This window comes from Coptis chinensis, chromosome 1, assembly GCF_015680905.1.
Source record: "Coptis chinensis isolate HL-2020 chromosome 1, ASM1568090v1, whole genome shotgun sequence".
Taxonomy (NCBI): domain Eukaryota; kingdom Viridiplantae; phylum Streptophyta; class Magnoliopsida; order Ranunculales; family Ranunculaceae; genus Coptis; species Coptis chinensis.
In genome coordinates, this window is record NC_141456.1 from 50,293,404 (window position 1) to 50,302,075 (window position 8,672).

General features: G+C 38.0%; 1 non-coding gene across 1 annotated transcript; it reads right to left on the reverse strand.

Moving 5' to 3' along the window:
- Positions 1-8,353: 8,353 nt before the first annotated feature.
- On the reverse strand, positions 8,354-8,459 carry LOC147524420 (small nucleolar RNA R71). The gene has a single exon (XR_015206580.1). It is a non-coding gene; the product is annotated as a small nucleolar RNA R71 (small nucleolar RNA).
- Positions 8,460-8,672: the final 213 nt, after the last annotated feature.

Here is an 8,672-nt window from a genome sequence, read left to right on the forward strand (position 1 = left end):
CCTTTTTTTGTGTGTGCCCCAATGGTTGTGTCAAGTGCTAAAAAAGCCATCTCATTTGTTATAATTTTGGCGATATTTGGCCAGAAAAATAATCGATGACTTTGTGTTAGTTTTAGCTACTATGTGGCAAGTCTCTGGCTGTACAACAAGTATTCTGGCGCAGAGTATCACCAACGCGTACATGCTACCTCAACTACGAACACTATTTGCTCAACAATAAAAAAACAGTCATATACACAATTCCTATATATTTGAAGTTCATTAACGCAATTGATGCACCTCTATTACTACTAACAATTCTCTTTCATACACTAATCTCTAACTCTTTTATTTATACACTAATTTCTTCACCAACAATGGCACCTAGGGGAGCTAACTTCAAAAAAGAAGAAGATATTGCTCTTGCAAAAACATATTTTCAAGTTTCAGAACATCCTATACATGGTGCACAACAAAAGGCTAGTAACTTTTGTGATATTACTTAAGAAATGAGTGAGGCCAGAATTGGGTTATACTATAACAATAAAAGATGGAGCAATTCAAGCTTGATGGCAGTTCTTCAAAGATATATCTCCAAGTAATACCCAATTATCAATGTTTTGGAGCGAACACATCAAAGCGATACAAACACAGTTGATATGCTGAATTCTGCTATGTCCATTTTTAAAACTGATATAAAAAAGCCATGGAAGTATGATACAGTATTTAAAAATTGTATGCGTAGTCCGAAACAGAAGCAAGACCATTTGGCATGGCAAGAACCATCAACATCTAAGAAGCAAAACTGAACTAGATGATTCGGAGGGCAATAACCTATTGGGAGATTTCACTAGGAAGTCACACCTCAACCTAGTTACTCTCTATCCCAAATGATTTCTCTTGGAGCTCACACCAAGGAAATCACCCACCCAAGATTTTGGTAGTTATAATAACAAACTTCAATAGAGCCAAACCACTAATTTATCCACAAGCAATCAATAGCAAGCAATAAATATTGAAGTAAATGCAAAGAGACACAAAGATTTAAGGTGGTTTGGTAAATGTTACCTACATCCACACAAGAGCCAAGTTTCCTTTATAGTAAAGATTGGAGAGTTTACAAGAGTTCACTAGAATCAAGAACAAGCAACCTCACTCAAACCTTAGCTCAATAGAGCTCCCACAATTCCCATGAAAATGAATCTCTCAAAGTTGCCTCAACCCTAACCATAAGTTTCCTTTTATATGAGGGGAGAAAATTTAGTGAGAAAATGGGCATAGGCTTTAAATTGAAATTTTAGCAAACTGTTGGAATTCCGAAATATCTCAAATAGGGGTGGTTTTGGCCGATGCCCACAAGTCGTGGGATCAACTACGACATGGTATAGTCGTTCAAGCATGTTGGTTAGACACCGGAGCGAAGCTCGACGGTTCCATAACCCAACAATCTCCCACTTAGAACCTTCGAGATTCTACATGCACATCACATCTCAATTGTAACAACTCCATCCAATTCCAATTTACTATAAAACACTCAGCTCATCCAACATGGTCTTCAAGCAAGAAGACCCACTGAAGTTGAAAACAACTTCAACTTCTCAGTAGACATGGTCTTGGTCAACATATCTGCCAGATTCTTACTCCCTTGGATCTTCTCAAGTGCCAAGACCTCATCCTCTAACAAAGATCGGATAAAATGATATCGGAGACCAATGTGCTTTGTCCTAGAATGAAAAACAGAATTCTTAGCAAGATGTATAACACTCTGACTATCATTGTGTAACACACTCCTCTCTTGCCTCATCCCAAGCTCTTCCATCAATCCTTGTAACCAAATCATTTCCTTGCTTGCCTCTGTAACGGCCACATACTCTGCTTCTGTGGTAGACAAAGCAACAATCTTCTGTAACTAAGAAATCTAACTCACCACAGTAACACCTACTGTAAAGACATAACCACTAGTGCTTCTTCTGTGATCTACCTCACCTACAAAATCGACATCCATATACCCTTGCAAGTTCACAACACCCCTTCCATAACATAGGCATTTCTCAGTAGTACCTCTCAGATATCTCAATATCCACTTTACGGCTTCCCAATGTTGCTTGCCAGGATTAGACATAAATCTACTGATAGCTCCTACTGCTTGGGCTATATCCGAATGTGTGCAAACCATGACATACATAAGATTTACAATGGCAGAGGCGTATGGTACCTTAGCCATAGAGTTTCTTTCCTCAACAGTCTTGAGAGAGTGTTCCTTGGACAATTTGAAGTGGACTGCCAAAAGTGTGCAAACTGGTTTCGCACCACCCATGTTGAACCTCTTCAATACCTTCTCAATATACTCAGCTTGAGACAACTCCAGAATACCTTTTTGCCTATCTCTTTTGATCCTCATCTCTAGAATTTGTTTTGCTGCACCCAAGTCCTTTATAAAGAACTCACTTGCCAACTTCTCTTTTAATCTCCCAATTTCTGACATATCAAAACTCGCTACTAACATATCATCAACATATAGTAATATGATGATGTAGCTGGAGTCGAACTTCTTAAAGTAGCAACAATGGTTAGCGTTGCACTTATAGTAGTTATTTCCTTGCATGAAGTTATCAAACTTCCTATACCACTGCCTAGGGGCTTGTTTCAATCCATACAAGCTCTTTCTGAGCTGTATACCATATTATCTTTACCCTTCTTGATGAAACCCTATAGTTGCTGCATGTAAATTTCCTCAACTAGGTCACCATGGAGGAAGGCAGTTTTAACATCTAACTACTCAAGATATAAATCTTCCGTTGCAATAATACTCAACACTGACCGAATAGTATTCAGTTTCACCATTGGGGAAAATATCTTTGTGAAGTCAACACCTGCTTTCTGATGAAAACCCTTGACTACTAGCCTCGCTTTGTATCTCTTGGAACCATCATGTTCCTCTTTGACTCTAAACACCCATTTGTTCTGTAGAGCCTTCTTGCCCATAGGTAGTTTGGCTAACTCCCAAGTGCCATTAGAGATGAGGGACTTCATCTCATCTTGCATAGCAAGCTCCCATTTGCTTGCATCACTCGCCTCCAATGCTTCATCATAGCATTGAGGCTCGCCACCATTTGTAAGTAGCAAGTAATTCACATAGGTGGAGGGTGGATATCTCGTACTCGGTACAAGTGGCCTAGATGTCTTTCTTAGGGCACGAGGTGGAGATGGACTCAGTGGTGTAGTATCCTCATTATTATTAGAGTCACTACTACTGTCATCCTCTGACTGTGGGGCTCCCACTATATCACGACTTATATCAAAGTCTTCCAACTCAACATACTCTGTGCCACTCTCTGTAACCGATTTATTGGTTTGTGCTTCATCTCTATCCTTGTACATCACTTTCTCATTAAACACAACATCTCTACTATGAATGATTTTCTAATTTGGATCATCCCAAAAGCGATACCTAAAATCATCACCGCCATAGCCGATGAAGGTACACTTTAGTGACTTAGTATCAAGCTTGCTTCTAGCTTGGTCACTAATGTGGACATAGGACACACGACCAAACACCTTTAAATGGGAAAGGTTCATAATAAGAGCCTAAACCTGTAGTTTTAACCCCTTAATAATATTACATTTAGACTAATTATGTTTATAATAAATAAGAGTTAGTACTGTTTACGTACTTTTGTGTATTTCAGGTATTGGAGTCAAATATGTGAAGAAATATGTCACTTTTGCAAGAGAAATGAGCAAAAGTTGGTTGCTAAGAAGTTATATGGTTAAAGCCCAAGTTTCAAGGAGAAAAAGTCTTTTTAAAGCCCAGTCAAAACTGAAAAGTCAAAGTCAATAGAACTTCTATAGGCCGTATCTTTGAACTCAGACCTCGGAATTAGGCCTACTATATGTCAAAATGACCGGCTCGGAAAGAACTTTCTAATGATCTAGGCCTTGATCTAATTAGAGGAGTAAATATGGACTAAAAGGCTGTTGAAGTAATTTGTAGTAGAGAAACCCTTTTTGGACTTAACTAATTAGGTTTTAGGCATGATTTAATGACCCAAAACAAAGCTCCAAAGCCCATGCACGAAATTGTAAACCTAGCCACTAAGGCAAAACTCTAGAGACCTAACCCCTTAGTTAATTAATCTCTCTCTCTCTCTCTCATTTAGTTATTTTTAGTCTAAAACTTAGTTTATGTTATTCAGCCTAGCCACCACTAATTCAAGTCAAGTTATTATTAATCAAGTAGTTATTTCATTATGTTTTATTATACTTATGTTTATGATAGTCTCATGATTCATAGCTAAACCTCCATTAGAGGGGTTTGATTAAAGCTTTGATAAAAACTTGATGTGTTAGTATAAAATAGTTGTAGTAAGATATTCCACTCTAGAGGGTAGTTAATTCACCATGAGAATGAGTTTCAATTGCCTCACTTGCTAATTATTAGTTGGTAGAGATGTCATGAATAATTAGGGATAAAAAGACCTAACATTTATGTGAAAACATAAAGATTAGGGTTGCAACAACTCTGTACTAGCATATAAGGGATTAATCAAGGTGGATTTCAAATCTCCCTAATTCCTTCTCATTCACATCTTCATATTTAATTGTCATAGTATAATTTAGAATAATCTTAATTAGTTATTCCCACACATTAGTCTTATTAAAAACATTACTCTCATCATATTGTTGAATTGTTAAATTAGTGAAATTGTTACGTTCTAAGCAACTAGGAGTGGAACAAATTATGACTCCAGTTTTATTATAAGATAATCGAGAGTAGAACTTTGATAACAAAAGAGTTTAAGAATAGTTTTTACTTCTGCCGAGTTAAATTAGCTAAGTAGGAGTAAACACTTGTTTTTACTTTTATGAGTTCATATCCTTCCCGCTCCACAGTTCCTCTCGAATCTTAAAATCCAAAGGTACTGACGGTCCTCTATTGATCGTAAGTCACTGTGGCTAACACTTTTCTATCCGTAATCTTGGGCAAGCCTGCTAGTGTACGCATACACCTAACTATCTATGTCAGTGTTCTATTCATCCGCTCTGCAACCCCATTTTGCTGAGGTGTCCCTAGCAAAGTCTTTTCCATCTTGATGCCATTGTCAGCACAGTACTTCTTAAAACCTGAATCCTCATACTCTCCATCGTTGTCGGATCTCAGCTTCTTTACTTTCAAGCTTTTCTCATTCTCAACCATGGCCTTCCAAGTCTTGAACATTTCAAATACTTTTGACTTGTGTCTCAAGAAATAAACCCACACCTTTCTAGTATGGTCATCAATGAAAGTCACAAAATATAACTTTTCCCCAAGTGAAGAGACATTAGTTGGCCCCCAGACATCTATATGAATCAACTCAAGCTTGCTAGCTTCCGGAGTCTGACCCAACTTTTGAAAACTTACCCGCTTCTGCTTTCCAAATACACAGTTCTCACAGAAGTTAATTTCAGTCAATTGTAACTTTGGGAGTTTATTAGAAAAGTGAAGGATTTGCATTCCTTTCTCACTTATATGACCAAGTCTGCGGTGCCAAACATTCGGATCCTCTTTGCCATATGCCACGACAATCGACTCGTAAGTAGTCATGTAGAGAGTACCATCTTTCTTGCCATTTACAACAACCATTGAACCCTTCGAGACCTTCCAAGTGTTACTGGTGAAAACTATAACAAATTCTTCACTTGCCAATTGCCCCACAGAAATCAAATTCTTCCTCAAATCCTGAACGTGTCTAACATCCCTCAATAACCATGACGAGCCATTCATCTTGACATGCACGTCACCTTTGCCGAATGTCACAAGGTTGGTCATCACCAAGATAGACCGTTCCAAGTTCACCTTCGGTGTAGTTCTCAAAGAACTCTCGATGTGAGGTAGCATAGAAAGATGCGCCGGAATCAAGTACCCAATTAAGACTCTTTCTTATGCTCCATCGAACAGATTAAAGCATCATCTACCATCTCAACAACATTAGCTTCTTGATTTTTTTTCTTGTTCTTATTGTTATTATTGTTTCTTGGTGCCAAGCAATTGCTGCTGTAGTGGCCAGGCTCAGTCATTTGCATAAAGTAGGGGTATAAAAACTAAAAGTTAGGGATAGAGAATGCACCTAGACTTATTCTAGTGTCATGCATGTAGGATTTAATTTCTAGTTTTTTTTTTCATTCAAGTCATTTACTTTATTGTTCTTCATTTCAATCTTGTTATTTGTTTTTGTTATTCAATCAATCAATCATCTTTCTTTGTTGTTCTTCTTTAAATCAATCATTTCATTTCATGTCTTTCAAGTTTATGTTCTTTTAATCATCAAACAACTTAAGCGTTTCAATGTTCTTCATTAACTAGTTAACCAATACAAGTCCTAAACTAAAAATCCTACTTTCCTTTCTTCTAAAACTCCCAACCATTCAAACTCTAAACAATCTATGGTGAACCTCACTTCAAACAACTTTGACAATACTCACCCCACTACTACAACTGCAAATGGCACCGCCGTCATAGATTGAAGGAGCAAGAATGCTTGGTTGAGTATCTAAGGAGGGAAGCATCACTCTCAACTTTTCACTTATTATTTTTCTAATTTTCGTTGATTTATTTTGTTGTTTTTCATTACTAACTTACTTTTTTTGCAAATCTAGGTTCGAGATTAACATGCCAGAGAGGAGCTGAAGCTGCAGCTAAAAAACAACCGGACTTGGCCGACATCCACCGCGCTGGCGACCGCCCCTTAGCCAGAGCCCGACCACAAGTCCACCTCCACACAGTGCTATCTGATTTTTTCACAGATTTTCATGCGTGGTTGTACTGTGAAACCCGAATTTTGTAACAAAGTAGTATAAATAAGTGGAACTTGTTTGTAATAGATAGAGATAAAGAAAAAAAGAGAAAAATGAAAAAAAAAAAAAATAGTTTTGAGTGATTATGTGGATAAACATGAGTTGAAACTTGGTTGAAGTTCTAAACTTACCAAGAGATTAGAGTTTTTATTACCTTGGGAAGTTCAAGTGTGCGAGGCAAGTCGTGAATCATCGCTCACACACTTTGAATCAACTTGGTAATCAACACTCTAACTAAGTTTATCTCTAGTTAATCTAGATAATCTATCTAAACTAGTTAATCTATTAGATTGGTATTAATGTTAGTTTACTTTTATGTTTTGGGCCCTTGAAGGCAAAATTGTTTACTTATCAAAAACCCAGACTGTGGGCAAGGAAAAGATTGAACGGTTGGGCCTGATTCTCAGATCACGCACCAACCAACGTCGCCTTCTCCTCCAGCAGCGTGTAAGCACAGCTTGAAAGGTAAATTCTAAACCTTCTCGAAGCCCATATAAGAGGATACCTTGTGTGTTCAAGCATGCTTACGTGATTGTTTGAAATTTAATTTCCGTACTGCAATTTACATTCACGTATAAGACTGAACCCGAGCCACATAAAAACCATTGGGACGTCATTTCCCAATGTACATAAATTGGACGTTGCTTGATTCTTGAAGCCCTAAACAAAAAAAAAAAAAAAATAAACTAACTAGAGCCCAAAGTTGTCACGCTCCTCCAGAAAATGACAAAAATATAGCCATGAGGATTTAGAGTAATCAATTACCAAATTTTGGTGGACCAACTACCTTCCTCACTCCCCTCCCCCAGATTCATCATGAGTGATTCTTGGTAGCACACCACTTAGTGAAGTGACTACCTACTCTTCTGAGCCGTGTAGTAGAGCCATCCTAGTCTCGCGCCCAATTGTTCCCTTGAATAGGGCATAGTAAATTATAGACCAAGCAAATTTTTCAAAACTCCATACTTTCAAAAATGAATTTCGATTGCTTGAGCATACCTTGCATCGTTTGCGCATGTTAGGATAGTTTTGTTGTCTTGCTAAAAGTGCATGATACTACGTTCAGGCACTACAGGTATTAGCAAGAATAAAACTTACTCACGTAGGAGAGCACGTCGTCCTAGAAAATCTCTTATTTCTAGTCCTCCATCCACTAAGATGGCCGACAAAGTAGTGCAAGCTGAAGAGCCTCTTTCCAACTTCTACACACCATTGAAAGATGGGCCTCCATCTTGTATATGACTCACACCGCTCACGAGCGATTTTCGCATTCTACCAAACGTGTTCAATCTTCAACCCATCTTTCACGGGTTTGAACACGAGTTACCGTATGAGCATCTACGTCGGATACATGAAGTATGCAATACTTTCCACCATCCAGGCGTCACCGACAATCAAGTGAAACTACGAGTGTTTCCTTTCACTCTAGCTTGTAAGACTCATGATTGGCTTCTCTCTTAGAAGCCCAATTCTTTCGATACATAAGAAAATGTTGTGTTCTCCTTCATGGAGAAGTGCTTTCCACTAAAGAAAACAAAAGAGATAAGAAGTAAGATACAATTATTCAGACAGAGTCCAAGTGAGACATTTTCTGAAGCATGGGATAGATTCTCTGACCTACTCTATTCATGTCCTCACCATAAACTAGAAAAATCCAATCTTGTCCAATGTTTATTCAAAGGCCTTCTCTAAGAACACAAAGTAACCCTCGACATCATGAGTAATTGTAATTTTTTGGATAGAGGTGCAACTTAAGCCTTAACCTTTCTTGGAAACCAAGTTGAAAAGAGTACCCACTGGCGCGATATAAACAATTCCATAAAGCCCAACCCAGTACATCTAAAGCTAGCGGTATTTTT